The sequence below is a fragment of the Patagioenas fasciata genome, chromosome 8 (assembly GCF_037038585.1).
Source record: "Patagioenas fasciata isolate bPatFas1 chromosome 8, bPatFas1.hap1, whole genome shotgun sequence".
NCBI classification, from domain to species: Eukaryota; Metazoa; Chordata; class Aves; order Columbiformes; family Columbidae; genus Patagioenas; species Patagioenas fasciata.
The window spans coordinates 35,046,954-35,066,103 of NC_092527.1; the positions used below are offsets into that span (position 1 = coordinate 35,046,954).

A 19,150-nucleotide genomic window follows, 5' to 3' on the forward strand; every position below is an offset into this window, starting at 1 on the left:
CATGTAAGAAACTATTATATGTATATGAAAATAGACAAATAAATAAATTGTGTCTTTTCAAAGACTTTAACTGATGTTTGTCAACACTGAATTTCACTTCCCTTTCCCCGTATCTATTGGTCTTTTGATTTAGTTAGTTGAAATAATTTTTCCCTAAGTCAAGCCCTTGAGTTTTGGTAATATTTTGTACTCATAACAAAATTTTTGTTCTCATCTCTTTCCTGCTTACACAGATGCCTCTTAATATATACTTTATCTAAGGCTCTTTGAACATCTATATTTATACTTTAACTCCTGGCTGAGCTTCTCCCCTGCTTTCTGAAAGAGCAAGAAACAGCAGATAGACTCTCACCTTATACCATCAAAGTTATTCATCTTCTGCATTGAAAGAAAATGGGAAGTATCATACTTTTATTTCATAGTTCCAAAAAGATCAATGAAAGTTTGAGCAGGAGAACATGAACAACCTCCTGCCTGGCATCCCTTGACACCTTCTCCCACCCATCCCTCCCGTGGATCTGTGACACTTAAAAAAGGGTTTTTAAGGAAGGCTCAAGTAAGATAGTGAAATATTGCTCATCTGAGAGAGCTTTATCCTTGAAAGGAATATTACAGAATATGATGATTTCCAAATCAGTATTCTCATGGCACTGTCTTTCTTGATAAACAAACCAGAAGGAAATGGTGTCCATTCTCTTGGATACCAAACCTCAAATTCCTACCTACGGAGCAGGATAACATTTGCAGGCAAGCATGGAAATTCATGTAGGAGTAGACAAAGGGCAAGATATATTTGTCAAATAAGTTAAAGGGATTTCTAAGTATTGCAAAGTTTAGGAGCAGCAAAACATTTTTAGAGGCGTCGTATACCACATAAAAAGATCAGGTGTGTACTCTAGGTTTTAATCTCTCATCCTTCTTTTTCCTCCGAGGACTCACAAATCTTTCTACCCGTGCCTTTCTTGGTGAAATTCCCCTTGTTGGTTCGCTGGATGAAAAACTGAGACCTGTCATTTTCTTCCAAAAGATTTGTTAGGCCTCTTGCATTTTTTACCCGGAATTCACCCAAGAGCCCATCCATGCAGTTTCAATCTGAGTCTGTTTTCCTTCTTTATAGAAAAATAAAATATATATCACCCAGATTTACTAAATAAGAAAATTGAAGAGAGTATAATTTGTTGTCTCTGCATGTTTCATATCTCAAGTATTCATTCAATCTTCTATTGAGAATGGGTACAAGAGAATCTATTCATACATCATTTTACTGAAAAGCTTGATAGGTTGCCTGCCAGTTTTGTAGTAGCTCCAAGCTTTTCTCTCATGAACTTCTCCTGATTGAAAGGCACCACACTGCAGATAAAATTTGCATCCAAATGATTTCTTATTAATAGTGTGTCGAACTTTTCTTTTTGCTGACAAGGTCGAGGTCACTAACAAAGCTCATACAGATGAGATTACAAATGACACAACTTCTATTTGAGGTGTTTTAGCAAAGTGTTTGTCCTTCATAAAGTAAAGCAGCTGCTGCTCAGATGCCCTTTGTACTATTCATTCAACCAGATGTTTTAAAGAAGCATGCAGTCACTGATGGACATGCAGATGTACTCTTCCTCTCCCATAACAGACACACACAAAATATATTAGTGTGCCAATATGTTGTGTGTCATTACATACATTTGTTTATATTGAATCAGTCGATTACAAGCTGCCCAAGGGGGCTGTGGAGTCTCCTTTTCTGGAGACATTGAAAACCCACCTGGACAAATTCCTGTGTAACCTCATCTGGGTGTTCCTGCTCCAGCAGGAGGATTGGACTGGATGATCTTTTGAGGTCCCTTCCAGTCCCTAACATTCTGTGGTTCTGTGAATTAGTGCAAATGCAGTTTTACATGAAAATGTATTTTTTGCATATTATTGTAATTACACACTAGAAAGGGCTTACATATCTTAAAAGGATGACTTAGAATCTTATTTCCTCATGTAATACATGATAAGTCTCTTGAGAAAGGAGGAATTAACACATAATTGCACATTTATGTAAAAATGTTTGAAAGCATGTTATTATATGTGTAAAGTGCTTGCCTAACTTTCAAGGTTTATATCATTCCTTTATTGGAATTTTCATATTTATATATATAGCATTTCATTGTAGAGTCAGCTGTGTATCATTTACCTGTCTGAAAGAATAGCATATACAAGCACAAAAACACAGAATTACAGAGAATACTTGCTTTCCACAGTGTGTGGGTGCCATACAACTTATTACTTAATTTTATTAAATAAGCTTATGTTTAAAAAAAACCCACCTCTCTACCCTTAATATCAAGGTAGTTTTATTCTCTTGAATATTTGAAGATTCTTAAAAAAACAGAAATGAAACTGAAATAGAGTATTTTTTTAATAACAGTAACATTTCATGTAATAGCTTTAGACTCATTTCTGTGATAACCCTAATAAGAACAAGAAAGGTCAGTTACGTCGATAGTACTAATGAATGTAGGCAATATGTTAATTTCAGCTAGAGCTTCTTTTACTTTATATTGTAACGGCACTTTAATTATAAGTATTCCTTTAGAAAAGGCAATTATGGCTCTTGGTGGATGTAATACTGTTAACGGGGAGAACATGTTTGGTTTAGCAATATCAATACACATAAAATGTGGTGTACTCTTGAACAACAACCAAAGTAGCAAAAGGAATACTTTGCTTCATCTGTATGTTTTAATGTGGGCAAGGAACTAGGAGATATAAGAAATCCACAAAATATTAACACATAAAGTATCCCAATGCATAATATTATTAATGTGCGTAGGTCCTACAGGCTTATATGCTTTGTGTTTAAAAACTGTTAACCTGACAGATTACTTTTTTTTTTTGTAGCTTCTTGTCTGTTGCTTAGCAAATATCTTACACGTCTATGTACTTTCTCATAGACTTTGTGAGTAATCCTACTGAAGTCAAAGCAGCTATTCATAGGAGCAGAATCTCAACTTGTTATATTGCTCAAGCTCTTCTGAAATCAATAGAGCTATGACTGCTTATTTCAACTATGGATCTAGTTTTATTGAGGATAACTGGGGCATTTATTTCAGGCTGACATTTTCTGCGTTCTTTCCAACCTAAAATTTAGGATCCTCTGTGAATGAACCTTTCAAGTGATGTGCCTTGTTAGTTGACACTAGATCTTGTCTCAGGACTCCTGCAATCAGCATGGAGAGACCTCCAATTGACAACTCATCCCACCTAATTTTCACAGTGTTCACTCTGATACTTGTAGGGGGCTGATTTCTTATTAGCAATATAAATAACCCAATGAATCAGATCTCCTATACTGAGAGTTAATCTTTGCTTTAATTTTGTAAAATTGAGGTTGTATTTATAATAATGTCACTTAATAAAAATAAGCGTCTGATTGATTCGTATATTCACATCAGGCTTATTCCCTGTAAAGAGAAGTATTAAATAGTACTAATGACAGACCCATTATTATATTGGAAAGATTTGTTTTGGAGGGTGAGTTAAACAAAGCTGATCTGATGCAGATATCAAAACATCATACAGTGTTAAGAGTCTTCCATGAACAAGTATCCCAAGACTAGGGGCATGAGATTGAAGCACCCATTTTAGTTATTGACATCTGTCTGTCTCCTGCCAGATCGACAGCTATCTGCCTTGTGTCAGGTCTGCTTATGAATTGCCATTTTCAGTAGGAATTCACCACGATGTGACTGCATAGAGTTGACCCAAATTTTGTTTGGGCCCTACACTTTTCTAAAGGTCTGTGCTCTTTAGGGGGCTGGCACGACCTACAGAGGCAGGAGTCTGTTGGAATGGTGTTGAAGTAGTATGTCGACCGGAGGAAATTAACTATACTAAGAAAATCACCATGGAGGTAGAAATAAAAACAGAAGCTAGATTATGCATGTAGTGAAAACATTCCTTTGTATACACTACAGGTAGGCAATGGAAACACTGAAGCATGGGGTGAATGTGTGTAAGGCAGAAAGTAGTGATGTAATCTCCTTTGCAGACCTTGCTTTCCACAAGTTTCTCAGTTTCATCTTAAAATCAGCCTGTCCAAAGGAGAATTGAAGGACATGGTTTTATTTTGTTGTTGTTGTTTTGTTTTAATTAATGCTGAAAAAAATCTGTAAGTTGGAAGTAGAGAGCTGGCTTTTGTCTTTACTTTTTCTGGTGACCATGTCTGGAACAGAAACAAAGCCAAATCAGCTATTCAAACATGTACACCGAAGCCGTGAAAATTTGTTCCTACTTCTGGTAACTCTAGTCCCTTTTTCTTAAAACAAGTACACATAAACGTGTGGGGTTGGTTTTGGTGTTTGTTTTTTGTTGTTGTTTTGTTGACTTTTGTTTGGTTTTGTTTCGTTTTTAAAAGTAAATGTAAAAAACACTGGAAATTAGTGTATGTGTGCAGATAAACCCCCCACTTTCAGCTAACGCAAGGCATTTATGAAAGCTTGCTAAGAGGTTGATATTTTTCTTCATTCCATGAGAATTCAGAAGAAGATAACGAATGAAAATAGATTTTGCAAGGAAAATTGTGGGCTAGTTCTCTTTGTTAAAAAAACCCCAAATAAATTATGGAAAACATGAAACAGATAGATCTTTTAATTGTTTCTATGTATGACCAGGAAAATAAATTTGTTTGCTTTTCTTAACATAATAACCACAGTTCCTTAGATTTGCATAGTGTAGTTAGCCTGAAGAATCCCAAAAGGCAATAGTCAAAGCAAATTAAATTCATTAAATATGATTTCTGGGTGTATGCATAGAAGGAAGCTTGGATGTAGTTATTAGTGATGATAGCACTATTTTAAAATTAATAGTTGTGGTATTCTGTTCAGTAGAATTTAGTATCAAAGTTGAGATTTCTACATATTAGTATAAAATACTGCTGGAGATATTAATGTCATAATAGACTAAATTAATTGCTGCTGTCTGTCACAGACCACAGATCTTACAAGTGTACTAGGTTAAGTTTTCAAGCTGATAGGTAGAGTTTTTTTGAGGGAATGAGGGAACTGGCCAAAATGAAAAAGGCTGCCTGAGGCAACTGGCCACTTGGCAGAGCCTAAGGAGCTTTCAAACTCTATGGTTTGAGAGGTTTCCATGGGACTAGTTGTAAACATAAGAGCATTAGGAGAATTTTTAGCAAACTACCTGTCAGCAAAAAGCAGCAGACAGTGAGAAAGGCAATCCTTAGTGGAGGCCTGGGAAGAAGCCAGCTAGCTTCTTTTGAATTTCTGAGAAGCAAAATCACTTGAATTTGTTTCCACAGTGTTAAAGGAATGAGGATGGTGAATACGTTCTATGTAAATAAAGAGGATTGCACCAAAATAGATGGTTCATTTTTGTCTCTTTACAAAAACAAAAGAGCAGGTGTCGAATATTGGCCCAAAGTTGTAAGACTCTTCTTTACATTTGTATTCCCTCTTTGTTTGCTGGATAGTGTCAATTTTTTGTCTCTTATTAAAACACGAACAAACCTCCTGTTCCCTGAAGCCCTATGAGAAAGAAGTAAGTGGATTTAGTTGCAAATGACAAAAATGCTCAGAAACTTGGAAGAGCTTTGCTATGAAGAGAGAGTGAACAGGTTTGAGGATTTACGTCAAGATCTCTTTGAGGGAAGTGCAAATTCTCCTCTTTAGTTCCTCCTTAGCTTTTCTCAGAGTTTGGGGCAATTTTAGTGGCACTGGGTAGACAACTTTGGGCCAGGTGAAATGCAATGGTGGAAGCGTAAAGGAAACTAGGTCAGAACAGTTATTTGTCCAAAGAGCAGGGAAGCAAATCAAAGTCCAAGCCTAGAAGATATATATATAGCTCCTCTCTCTGCTCCTTCTTTCTACCTGAAGTTCTGTTTATTTACAACTGAATTTTAATTGTGTCTTCTAAAATTATTAAATCATGGTAACAATAATTTTGATTTCTTATAATGTCTGGAACATTTGCTACTGATCTGTAGACAGCTGATGTTAATATTTTTGATACTTTTTCACAAATACCTCTGCTTCCACAAATATTCACTGCTCCTTGCAAATATGTTATTTTTTTCAGAGCTGATATCAGGTACATTTCTGTGTGTGTGTGCCATTGTGTTGCAGTAAAGAGGGATTAATGTCATGCCTGAATCTATTCCAAAGTGTTTGCATTTCGCATTGCCCAGCATGGATAATACCTTCTAAAAGAAACACATTGACCTTTTTCTTTCTTAAAGTCAGTGTTGATGATATGCACAATTATTCTTTCTTTATTTTAAAAAAATTGTTTGAAGGCACTGAAGTTTCTTATATGTGGATGGCTCCTCGCTACGGTCAGGGTTTTAATAATTTTTGATGCAAAGCAAATGCAGTGATCAATGCAGCTGGAAATTAGTTAACCTCACCAAGCTATTATTTCAGTGCCTGCACAATTAATTGATTTACTGTCTCAGCAGAATGTGTTCAGTGCTGTTAATGTCAGTATTGTTGCTTATCAACAAACTTCATTGGGAACTTCTCCACTTTCTGTAGATGTTTGTACAGACATTTTTTGGTGTGATCCCTCTGAGCAAACAGCAACTGTGCAGTTCATCTGGGCACCTTCGAGGCTTCTCCCCCTTCTCTGGATAGAAGGAAATAATAGGTTCACAGTGACAAAATTTGCGTATGTATGTTTGTTTCTTGAGGAAACTGGGAATACAAAGTAACAGTGGAATCTCAGGCTGGAAATAAAACAACCAAACAAAGAAAAACCACAATAAAACCCTTCAGAAGAAAGTATGGGTGTGTGACACAGTCTACAAAAAGGTAGTTATTCTTTCTTCAGGATACAATGATGCAATGTCTGTCCTTCCTGGAGCTATAGTTTTTATTGCTTCAACAGTTCATAAACAATAGTTGAGAGTTAGTGTGACCTGATATAAACTAAGCTCATTGCATTCATTTTCTACAGATAATTAATAATTAACATGTAACCTTTGGCTTTCCTTTTATCTTCAAGTATTGACAGAAGTCGCATAAAAATACACTATGTGTGGAAAAAATGCTTTGAAGTGCAAAATTTAATTAAAATTAATGTAATGTTATTTTAGGACAGTTGTATAGTAGCAAAAGTACTATAGGGAATATGAATACATGAACAGACTATTATTTTTATCCATGCTGTTCAATTTATGCACAAGTAACTTCTGGAAAACAGAATACCACTTTATATTTTGGTTGGAATTTATTGGATTGAGTGCACCGTGGCAGTTACATTGCAACATCAATAAATTACACTAGACTGCTTTAACAATCAATTGACCCATGTCTAATTAACAAAAATGAAACCACAATAAACCTGTAGCTTGAGCTTTTTCAACTTTTTGTGCTCCACATATGCTTTGAAAATCCCAGTTAATTAGACTTAGCATATCTAATTAGCTGTAGTTTCTTAGTCCTTTATATTTGTTCAGCCAGTATCAGAAGTGCTACTGGATGAGATATTTGGGTTTGGAGACTCTCGTTTGCTTCCTGGTGTTAGAGGTGCCGTTGTACACATTGCTTCGCTACCTGGGCCATCAGTTTCCCCATCTGTAGAATGGAATCAGTTGTACAGGTCTTCTTTATATGCTTTTCTTTAAAGATGTTGTTGCTGTTATTTGGGAAGCTTATTTCTATGAGTTTTTTTACTTTATTCCCTAGTAATTCTGTTTGTCCCTAGGCAATTTGTTTAAGCATCTATCCATTTGGGAAATGGAAACTGGATTGCTCTCTTAATTACTGTCTGGGTGCCTCACTACTAATCAGAGATACAAGGACTGTATGTCGTGAAATACAGTCTATAATTTTAGTGTATTATATTTATTTAAATATTTGATAATATACAGTATTAAAGTATGAAATAACTCATATGTATTTCATTTTCAGCATAATTAAAATCAATCACCCATTTATTAGGATTTTATCCTTTATGGGTATTCTAATGATTTACAATACTGATTCTGGACTACTTTTTACCTACCATGATAATTTATGCCTTCACAAAGTTAAGGAAAAATATTTTCAACAAAAAGTAAGCTGTTTGCAAGCACCTATAGGGGGGCAGAGTGGGGAAATTAAATGCCCAGGTGTTTTTTCATGAACATAATCATATGAGAATCATATTAATTTCTTCCAAGATAGGATTAAAGTCCTTTTGAATGTAGGGGAAAGCATCTGTGATACTTCAATAGGTAAGGCAAGGAAGCATTGTCATGATCATGTAGACGTGGAGTAGATGCAAAACTGGTCAGAAAGACATGTTGACTGTGGCTAACTGCATTAACTATGGGTTAACTTCAGAGATTTGGCCTAGCTCTAGAACTCGTCAGTGTTTTCATTAATGACCTAAGTTACGCAATTAGAGCATACATCGATTAAATTTGCAGATACTAGAAGCTGGGTTGCAAGTGTGTAGAGGGAAGGATTATACTTCAATGTAATCTTTACATATGGAAGAGAATATCCATAGTGGTGAATTTAAGTTTTTTACCTGGTAGAAATAATCATCTTCACAGAAGCAGCCTAAGAAAGAAGCTGACACTGCTACAATTCTCCAGAACTGATCGATGGTTTAGAAAGGTTCACAAGCTGAATGTTAAGCCAACAGCAACCTAGTTACAAATAAGGAATATGTTACTGATTGGCATTGGTAGAAGCAGTAACTCTAAGGCATCTAATTCTTGTGCTTGTATGGCCTTAACTGGAGTATTATGTCCAGTTTTGATGCTCCAGTTCAAAAAGTGTATGGAACATTTGGAAATGTTCAGAGGAGAGCACTTGTAAAATATGGCTTTCTCTAGTTGTATAGTGTAAAAGAAGAACATGGAGAGATGTGATAACAGCCTTGAAGGTAGTGGAAATACAAGATGTGAGGCACCTGTGCTGTAGCAAAGCACATTCAAGTGACACGATGAAAAACAATAAATTATGATGACTTGGGTGGTGTATTTCTGGAGTAGATTGTCTTAGGGATTCCAGAGACTCTCTGTCATTGAAAGCATTTAAAAGTAGGCTAGACAAATACAGGACCAAAATTAGAAGACAGATATGTCTCATGAAGTCTCTTTTAACCATATGATCTTATGTTTAAAAAAGTCAACTTTATGCTGAAGTGAGGTAATTGTATTTTTACTTATTATAGAATCACAAAATATTTTTGGTTGGAGGGCATCTTTAAAATCATTTAGTCTGACACCTGGTGACATGGGTAGGACTATTTTTCGCTGGATCAGATTGTTCAAAGCCCAGTTCTACCTGCCCTTGAACACTTCCAGGGATGGGGCATCCACAACTTCTCTTAGACTGCTTATTGCTCAGTGCTATGAAATTACAGCAGCATATATCTGATTTCGTAATTTATATTGACCTTTATATCAAGTAATCTCTAGATCATGAACTGCGTTTGGTAGTGTGGTGCGTTTTTTGGTTTGTTTGTTTGTTTTTCAATTCAGTATGACTAAACATCTCACAGGTCCTTGAAAGATAACAACTTTGAAATGTTGAAAGTGCTGGCAAGTGCAGTAATGGTACCTACATTTCCTCATTAAAGACTACTTTAAAATCTACATGAATTAGATATTTATACTTCAATTGCAAAACTGTGTCCCAAATGAGGATAAAGGCAGGTAATTATCCTGAAGTTCAGTTGTTTTTCCATTGAAAAGGCTTTTAAGTGGCAGCTTTCTTCTTTGTAAATCTCATATACATAAATGCAGTCTTTGATGTTATTGATGTCATGTACTGTGGCTAAAAATTGCAAAATCTCAGACAGTAGAAAATCAGAGTCAAAACCACACCCTTACATTTTATACCATTTCAGTTCATGTCCATCCAGCTGGCTAATTGAACCAGCCTATACTATGTTTTTCTAACTTTAACTACTATTTACATTTTTGCGGTTTGAGCTGGATTAATTGTTCTGGACCTGACTTGCCTTTCATTGTGCAGTCCTACTGGCTACTGTGCGAGTTGCAAGCAAGGCAGGGTAGCTTATTTGAGATTGACATTGAAAACCATGCACAGATCAGAAATGGAGCAAGCTTATGTGTTGTGGGTTTTTTTGTTGTTGTTTGGGGTTTTTTGTTGTTGTTTGTTTGTTTTCTGTAACACATATATTTGCATTCTGGTTCTCCTGTAGCTGAACCAGTTTCACTGGTCTTTTAAAATTCGCATATACTTTTTTTTTTTTTTACAGCAGCACATGTAGAGAATTCTTATAAAAGGTAGAATACTGCATCTTTGTGAGTCATCCTTTTTGCTTTCCTGTATTCCGTGACAGATGATTTATCTATACTGTAGATGGACAGTATATTATATTTCTACTACTTTCAGAATGGCTTGTTTGCTCACATGAAACTACAATAATTTAAGCATAGCTTCTTCCTTTATGGAATTAATAATTTATATATAACCTTTGGCTGTCCTTTTCATCTTGAACCATTGATACAAATTACATAAAATCACACTTTTTTTTTTTTGCAAAAATGCTTTGAAATGCCAATTCTAACTAAAATGAATATAATGGTAATTTAGGACATTTGTGTTGTTGAAATACAGTGTTTGGGACATCATCAGTACTTGAATATGGCATTAGTTCTTCCATGTTATTTGTGTCTAAAAAGTGCTTGTCAGTAAAAAATTTGAATTGACACAGTGTGACACAAGAGCAAAATTACCACTTATTAAATTGCTTTAAAATGTTTTCCCGATTGAAATGCATGCAAATAGAAAGTGAATAACACACCTACAATTTGCTTCTTATTTTGTTGTTTTCTATTTCTACTTACAAGGCTGTTATTAATTGGAAGTAATACTATGGCATAGAAGCTATTGCCAAACACCTTTTTGACAAAGATATTTATCTACATGCTGAAAATCTCACTTTTAGTGGAAGGTAAGCAGCTTCATTTAGATTAAACTTTTTTGATGGAAGAGGAAAGTAAGTATATATTTCTAACATAAAGAAATGAGGTGATTTAGCTGGATTGCTAGCAAAATAGAATATTGAGAAATATAGTCTAGCATCCCAGCTCTAAATAGGTTTTTCTAGTAGTTGATACAGTCAAGAATTCACTGTCAACCCATATAAAATTCTCATTCAAAGCTAAGACTTATGAAGAAGAGTTTATATCCGTCTATTTTGCAAACATCTCACTCAGCTCAGCTCGTTCTGACATCATAATTTTGAAAAAGTTACCACTATCTTTGAAGGATATTTCTCTAATCCAAATATTTTACGGGATGCTATTTCTGTTACCTTCTTGAACACTGGCTTCGCTTTTTCATTGTAGCTCAGTAAGTGCCCGTTTACTGCTCAGTCCTGCAACATTCCTACATCCAGTACAGGTATTCATAATTTATTGGACTTCTCACTCCAAGAACAAGGGAAGTATTATACTGTATGTGTTTTGTTGGGGTTTTTGTTCTCGTTGTTATTTTTGTTTGCTAGGTTTGTTTTTTATTTGTTTTTGTTTTTAAACTCCGTTCTTCTTTTGTTTGATTCTTTCCAAGATAAGCTGTGGAATGTATCTGTCTGAAAATACTAGCTTTGGTTTTCTCCCCATGATGGAGGGAGGCCTCAGGCAACAAGCTGTCATGCAAAGCTTTCATACTATTTTGCTCAATGTCCTCCAGGTGGGAATGAAGTGTAAATGTTCACAAAATGTTTCTCTGATCAGAAACTCAGCTCCTGGTAGCCTTAGTCCCTTAATGGGACTTGACCTTCTGTTAACAGATTGGGATGTACTTAATTTCAAAAGCAGGATTTACTGGACTGCTACCCACCAGTTGAAGAAGTATTTGAAACTGAAGTCTGTCAAAGATATGTTAGTGGTATTGGTAGAATGTCAGCATTTTTTACTTTTCATATGAAAAATATTGATTTCGTTCACACATTTGTTTCTATATGAAAACTCTTTCCTATTTTACTCAGGGCAGTGTTTTCCCCAGATTTCACATTAAGAGCTAGGTTCATCTACTCATCAGTGCCCTCATATTGCCCTTGAAAATAAATCAGGTACAATAAAGATTTTCAAACTATAAGTAAGCAGGCTTCTGAATAACGAGTTAGTTATTGCCAGTTAGCTCTGCCTTGTGGGATGAGGTAGCTGAGAATATAATGAACAGAAAGTACATCTTTCTCTAGTTTAGCATAATAACATTGCATAAAGGTATAATGAGCAAATAAGGAATATGCAGACATAACTCCAACTGCATTTAGTACTTTTTCTAGATGTTCTAGGAGGCAGACTAGAATTTTGAATAGATAGAATTGCTAGAAGGGAAATCCTATAGATGCTATGATCAGATTTCCTATTGATTCAGTGGGGTTAAAATTTAGCACTTTAAATAATATGAGTTGCTCTGGTCTGGATGGTGCTGTGCCCCATCGTGCATATAAGCCTCCTAGCCTTTGAAAAAAGTTGAGACGTGCAAGTGCCGCGAGATGGTGAAATGTGCATGATGAGTTCATATTGTAGCTGTTCTGAACCTACCTCTGCTATGCTTTACATAGGTGGATGTGATTGCTTTGAAGAGGCCAACACAGTTTGTAGTTTGCACCATTCCCAAAAAGTCGTTTTATGTTAAGCAGGGAAAAAAACATGTTCTAAAAATATATATATATATTTTTTTTTTAGGAAAAAAGCTAATTTTTTATCATCTTTTATTTATTATTGTCTTTGATTTTCACACCTCAAAGTGCCATAAAATCAGCTTTTGATCTCCATACATTCTTAAAACAATCCAGTAATTAAAGGAACAAAGGGAAAAGGTAAGAAAGTAAAATTGTTCATGAAAGATAGTGAATCAAATGATATATAGGGTTTTTTTGTCTGACTAAATTAGAATGTTTTGGCTCAAAAAATTACACTGTGACACTGCCCCCCTGTACTCACATAGAAGTTTGTCAAGTGGTGCTTATGTGCTTTTGATAGTAACAAACTAAGTTCTGAAGAGTTTCATTCCCATTTTAGCTGTTGAACATATTTAATGTATCTCATTAATGTACTTGTAGAATTTCTTCTTCAAGATAAATGTTTGTTGAATCCTAAGTGAAGGTGCCTTTGATGTTGAATGGCTTGTGGCTGTGATAACAACAGAGTAACTTGTGCAAATTCAAGTACAGTCATGTCTTGCAGCAGGTCATTGTTCTGTGTGTGTGAGGCCAGCATACATAGTATGAGTGTCTGAAAAGATATACATTGGGACCCACTGGTTAGATAAGGAAAAAATCTGTCTTCTTGGTGTCTTAGGGAGTTTATAATCATACTTTTATTCAAAATGGAAGCTCATCCTTTACAAAGCGGTGTTCTGTTTGGAATTGATCTTTTAATAAAGAAAGAATAATACTAAAATCAGTTTTAAAAAATACTATGTTTATTGTCTTTCCATGGTATTGGCATCTAATGACATTCTCCCAGCTCTGGAGAGGCAGCTGTGTTGCTGCCTCAATATTTGTTCTTAAATGATGTGCTTTACTCCTCAGTTGCTGGAAAGCACGGGCAGGCTTTGGCACATACAAGTTCTCTTGAAAAAGAAGTGTCAACCTCAAAGGTAAAAGCAGGCTAAGGATGGTGATTCTGAGTTTTGCATGGATAATCAGACATTCAAGGGAAAAGGTTAAAGGTATCTGAGGACATTTATTATGGTGTCAGTAATGTTTATACGTGTACATTATTCTGGCATTATCTGTTCAGTGTTTCTTGCTGCATAGGAGATGTCTTTGACAGCTAGTTAGGCTCAGATGGGGCTTATCTGAAGTCTGGGATGAAGAGTATTCCTGAAAAAAAAAAACAAGTTGGCACAAACTGAGAACAGTTGGCCACTGGCTTAGTGCCAGGGAGCTGCAAACACCAGCAACGCCCAAGAGAAAGGGGAGCCAGGAGTGACCCCAGCGTGGGCACTGTCCTCTCCCACATGGCACTGCCTTTCAGGGCCTGAGCCGGATGGTGGAAATGGGGTCCATCAAAATGGCCCTGGTGATGAGCCAAATCCAAGGGCCATCCAGGGAGCCCAAACAGGTGAAAAACGCTGCAGGACCAGACATGGGGCTTGAGACAAGGCAAAAAATTGGGTCCAAATCCATCCAGTCAGTATGGTTATGGCAATTAAGACCTCTTAGCGCCCTCAGAGTTCCAACGCTTACCCTGAAAGTTGTTGCTATAATTTTAGACAAGAGGAGTAATGTGAGTTTTCAACTACATAGTTTTGTGAGTTCTTTCAGAAATAATGTTAGCTTTCCCTAGAAAAGCTAACTTTATCTGTATCGTGCTACAGTAATACTTCTTTCATGTTGATCTGAAATTCAGTTATACGTACTATTTTGTTATACAAATATACAAATGTACCCTCTATCTGCCACTTGCTTAGAGAGCTTCCAGAAGGAAAAATTAGCCATGGCAAAGGTTTGCATGAGAAGCCTCTGCAAGTAAGTGACAAACTTGTTAAGCTATATTCGTTTTATTACATTAGTCTCTGTCAGAAAATATGGGAAGACGTTATAATAAGCATATTAATTAATTGTATATCTTTCTTCCCTTTCTCCTCCTGAGTTTGATTGTCTAGTTGTTATCTTTGATTTTTCTCCTGTTCTCATTTCCTCTCAGATCACATACATCAGTTTCTGCTTTCTGTTAGTCATTATTCCTTGTCTTTTCTATTTTACTAGTACTTGAATATGCTCTTACAAAACACATCTAAGCTGTGTTGTGTTTTGGTTAAAATTGGCACTTCTAAAAGGTTAGGCCTCTGCCTTTTGGCTGTTGTACTTGAACTCAATTGTCAAAATGATTTCTGTAGATTGATGACTCTTTAGGGAAAGCACTGCTTTTGCCTGAGTGCATTGCTGGTACATAATAATCATTAAAGATTAAACTACCTCTTGTCTGTCAAAATCACCATACAAAAGGTTTAAGAGGACAGAAGGGCAACTTAGTATAACAAAGAAGAGATGATGCAGCAGTGTATGATTATTGTCTTGTGCCAGGAGAGCACTTGCCTCACTACCCAGGGCCAATGCAGGAAGGGAAATGGGAAAATGAGGGCTCTTAACCTCTCTCAATTTGGACATGAACATTTAGGGCTCTCCTTTTCCACAGGCATCAAGCTGAAGGTTGAGTATTACCACTAGCAATGGTATTTCCAAGTTTCATTCATACTAAGCAGTTGGACAAGACCATGATTTAGCATCCACTCAAAGGGTGAGAATAAAAGGAAATATAAACAAGTTCCAATAGGAAGAGATTTAGATCAGATGGGTGTGATTATCTTATAACAGGGGTATGAATGGTTTAAAAGCATATACTATCAAAAAAGTCATCAGGTGTCTATATAGCACAAACATCATAAGGTATCTATCAGTGCATTGGTAGAGGATTGTATTTTTAATTCTCCAGAAATAGTTCATTTGCTGGAAGCTTTCTGAAATAGAAGGAATAACTATTCAGATTCCCAGATGGTTATTTACATTTGACATTTTTTTTTTTTTTAATTTAAAAATATCTACAAGCAGCATTTTATTAATGTTTTTAATTTAAAAAGTTGTCTCCTCATTAGTGGTACACGTACAGCAGAATGTGAAGCAATGGAGAAATTGAAAACACAAGCTGTAATACATGGTTTAAATAAGAAAAAAACAACTGGCGTTGTGAATTTCTGACACAGTTAGCAAGTTAGGATTGTTTCTTTCAAGTCAGTGCATTTTCTGGAGGAGTACAGGTGAAGGAGAAAATGCAGAAAGCTCTCATTCCATCGTTTTGTTTGATGTTAGGGATGAATTTATAGGTCATTACCTACATATTTTTTTTCCAAGTTATTTGCTTCTGCATCTTAAGCCACTTGAATGTGTAAGTCTATCGGCCATTGCAGTGTCTCAGAGACTGTACTACAGGTAGAAAAAGTGCATTTGCAAAAGTGAAGAACCAGCTGAGGCTGTCGGGAGGCTCGCATTGCCTCTCCACTGGGGCCTGAAACTTGATTGAGATGCCTAAAATTACAGAATTCCGTGCATTATAGCAAGTAGCATAAACTGAAAGTAATATGTGATGCAAGTTTCTCATCATAATTGCTTACCTTTTTATCTCTGTACATATATGTGTATTCCATGTGCCAAAAAGCCCACAACCCACAAGATAACCCATTCATGCCCTAAAAAAAAGACAAAATCCACAAAAGGAGTGGACTGAAGGGCTGCAAAAAATATCAGTGCTCATGCAACTTTCAGCTTCTGCCTCTGTGATAGGAACTACTGAAAGATTTTGGTTCTTGGGGATATTATCTGCATTAGATGACATGGTAAATTGAGAACTGCAAGGTTCGCTCTTTTACACCCATATCCTTAGAACTTTCTCTGTTCCATATGCTCATTTGTTTTTCTTGGAAGAGAGTATTAATATCCCAAACCGGGTTATATTCTGAATTTAGCATCAAGGTTGATTCCATTTCAATGCATATTTTATCCAATAGATATTCCATGGCTTAAGAGAGAGTTAGCTCCCCCTTCAAATTAGGTTTTAAAGTTACCTTTTGCTACTTTATTAATATTTTTTCATCTTCTGCGTATTTTCTTATCCTTTTTTTAAAACTAATTTTGGGAGTATGGGTCTGGAACACAACTTTATGTCATGGGAGTAAGTTCTGTGGCAAATTGAACCACTGTAGAATAATTGTTTTCATCAGTATAACTAAAAAAGTCTGAAAAGTCTTAATAGCTAAAGTGTTTATTTTTACAACTATAACCATACATACCTTATCTATTTTATGCATTTTTTTATGATTCCCAGTCTTTATATGTTGAATTTTATTGTAGGTTACACAAAGGAAACAGCAATGATCACTGGTCTTGTTTAACTCGTTGGGATATTTAGTATCTTTTAAAACTTTTATCTGGTGATGCAGAGGTACAGAATGTTTCTACAATGCACCTTGAAGATGTATTTTTGCTTGTTTGTTTTTTTCATGGCATGTCATTTTTAAAAGAGGGTAAATTAAAGTTACCACTACAGCAGGCATTTTAGTACCTGAAGCAATATTTTGTGCTGTTCTGTATTGCTTTTGGCATGTGTTTGTTCTGATTTTAAACGTTTAGAATGAAAGCTATGCATATTTGTCACATACTTCACAACTTGCAGATATTTTGAGGTACTTAACATTTTCTATTCAGTACTAATTGGCATTTTTATTTCAGTATGGAGGAATAGATTAATCAGTGTCAGATAATATTTTGGGTTGTATCTATTAAAATGAACAGTTTTGGATACACAATCTTTAAACCTTCCAAGCTTGACATCACTGAAAGCTAAGGACCTGTTTACTCTTAAAATGGGATGTGTGAAAGGCAGGAGAGATACTTATCCACAGTTCTCGGTGAATTTGCTTTGCAATCAGTGTTCGCATCACTGTATTCCGTTTCTCTTATCAGTTGCCCACAACTGTACCAAGTTTGTTTGAATTTTTTGTAGCGCAGAGAATTATGTATAATACTTTCAATCAGAAATTAATTAAAATCAATTTCTGAGGTCCTGGTGACTTCAGTGAGAGTTGGATTCTGCCCCATTATCTAGACTGATGTCCTCATCACCCTTCGCATCCATACCAGACATACTTTAGATAACAACACTGTGGGAACAGAACACTGACGTCATTGCAAATGATTGTATTTTTCATTGTTAAGCAAGACAATAACTGTTACAGTACTCTTCATACCTTTATTGTGGCTGAATGAAATATCATCATCTAAGTTTCACAAACTGTACCTTAATAAGAGATGTGTGAATAACAACCATTCTACCCAGTAGAGGAGCACAGATATACAAATAGCTCATAGATTTTGGGTTTGGGGGGAAGGGTTGGTTTTTCAGGTGATTAGAAAGGCAAAAACGTTTTATGCCCTTGCTACAAAGTTAACAAAGCATTATATTGCCACCTGGCCATCTGTTAGGATAAAATGGTTGTTATTTTCAGTGGTGTTGCTTTGATTTTTTTTATCCAGACTCGTGATTCACATGTCATATATTATACAAAGGGGCATTTTTTCCAATGTATTTTAGTTGAAAACTTGTTGATAAATTTTGTGTACTCATAGCTAAATATCCACTTTCACTATTTGCTCGTGGAAAGTTTTATTTTATGCATCGTTTGAATTCTTAGAGAGGCAGCTACCATTTTTTGCTCAGTGCTATGTAAAGCAAACCTACCCAATTATATTTTGCAGGAATCAGATTATTTCTCTCACAACCAGGGTGCCTTGCCAATTCTTTCATGCTCACACAGGTGCACTCTCACCTTTCCTGCGTCCCTCCCCAGCTGGCATATGCCTGTGTGGCTGTCTCTGTGCTGCTCCTGTTCTTTTAGTGACTGTACCAGGTAACACTAATTGCACCAGAGTGATTCTGAAATTTATTTATTTTTCATTAGTAATTTCATAGACATAAATAATTGCCTTTCATTTATGTATAACACATTTCATGTGTTTTAAGACAGAATTTCTAGTACCTCTTGTTTTTAGAAACACGTAGTATGGAGATTTATATATACACCGTGTCAGCTGATCCTTGAATTCTGTTGTCTCAGGTTGAGAAAAATGGAGGATTAATATATCACTCTATATCTGTATATCTTGTGCTGGGAATATTGCTTTTGTTATTTTCTGTAGTTGTGATGATCAGAAACATGCTTTAAATATACAAGAAGTATAAGATTTTGATTAAAATTTCACTGAAGATTGTAAAAATTCTGTAAGCAAAGCTCATGTTTCCTCCTACTACCCACAAAGAGGAAACACTGCAAATGGTCTATGCAAGGATTATATTCGCTTTGTTTGCACATCTCAGCTACTTTGGTTTTTTTTGAGGATTATACAAAGTGAACATATGTGGAATATTGCTACCAGCTTGCATTCTTTGATAAATCCAGACAGGCAGAAGAATGCTGGTGGCAGAAAGTCTAGGATATGGTGTTTCTTATGGTTAAAGCAAAATCTGGAAATTCTACTCTTTTTGAGCAACAAAAAACAGTGAGATTAGAACACAAATTGCTGGATGAAGGTGTTTCACATGTTAAATATCATATGTTAACATCAAAAGTATTTGGTAATAAAGTAAAGGTTTCCATTCTGTGATTTCCATAGATCT

The 19,150-nt window shown here is 35.7% G+C and overlaps 1 protein-coding gene across 6 annotated transcripts in view; it reads left to right on the forward strand.

The window, feature by feature from the left end:
* The window catches only part of ATRNL1 (attractin like 1), a 492,025-nt gene that overhangs the window by 272,067 nt on the left and 200,808 nt on the right, over positions 1-19,150 (forward strand). The gene's annotated exons all lie outside the window — the stretch shown is intronic.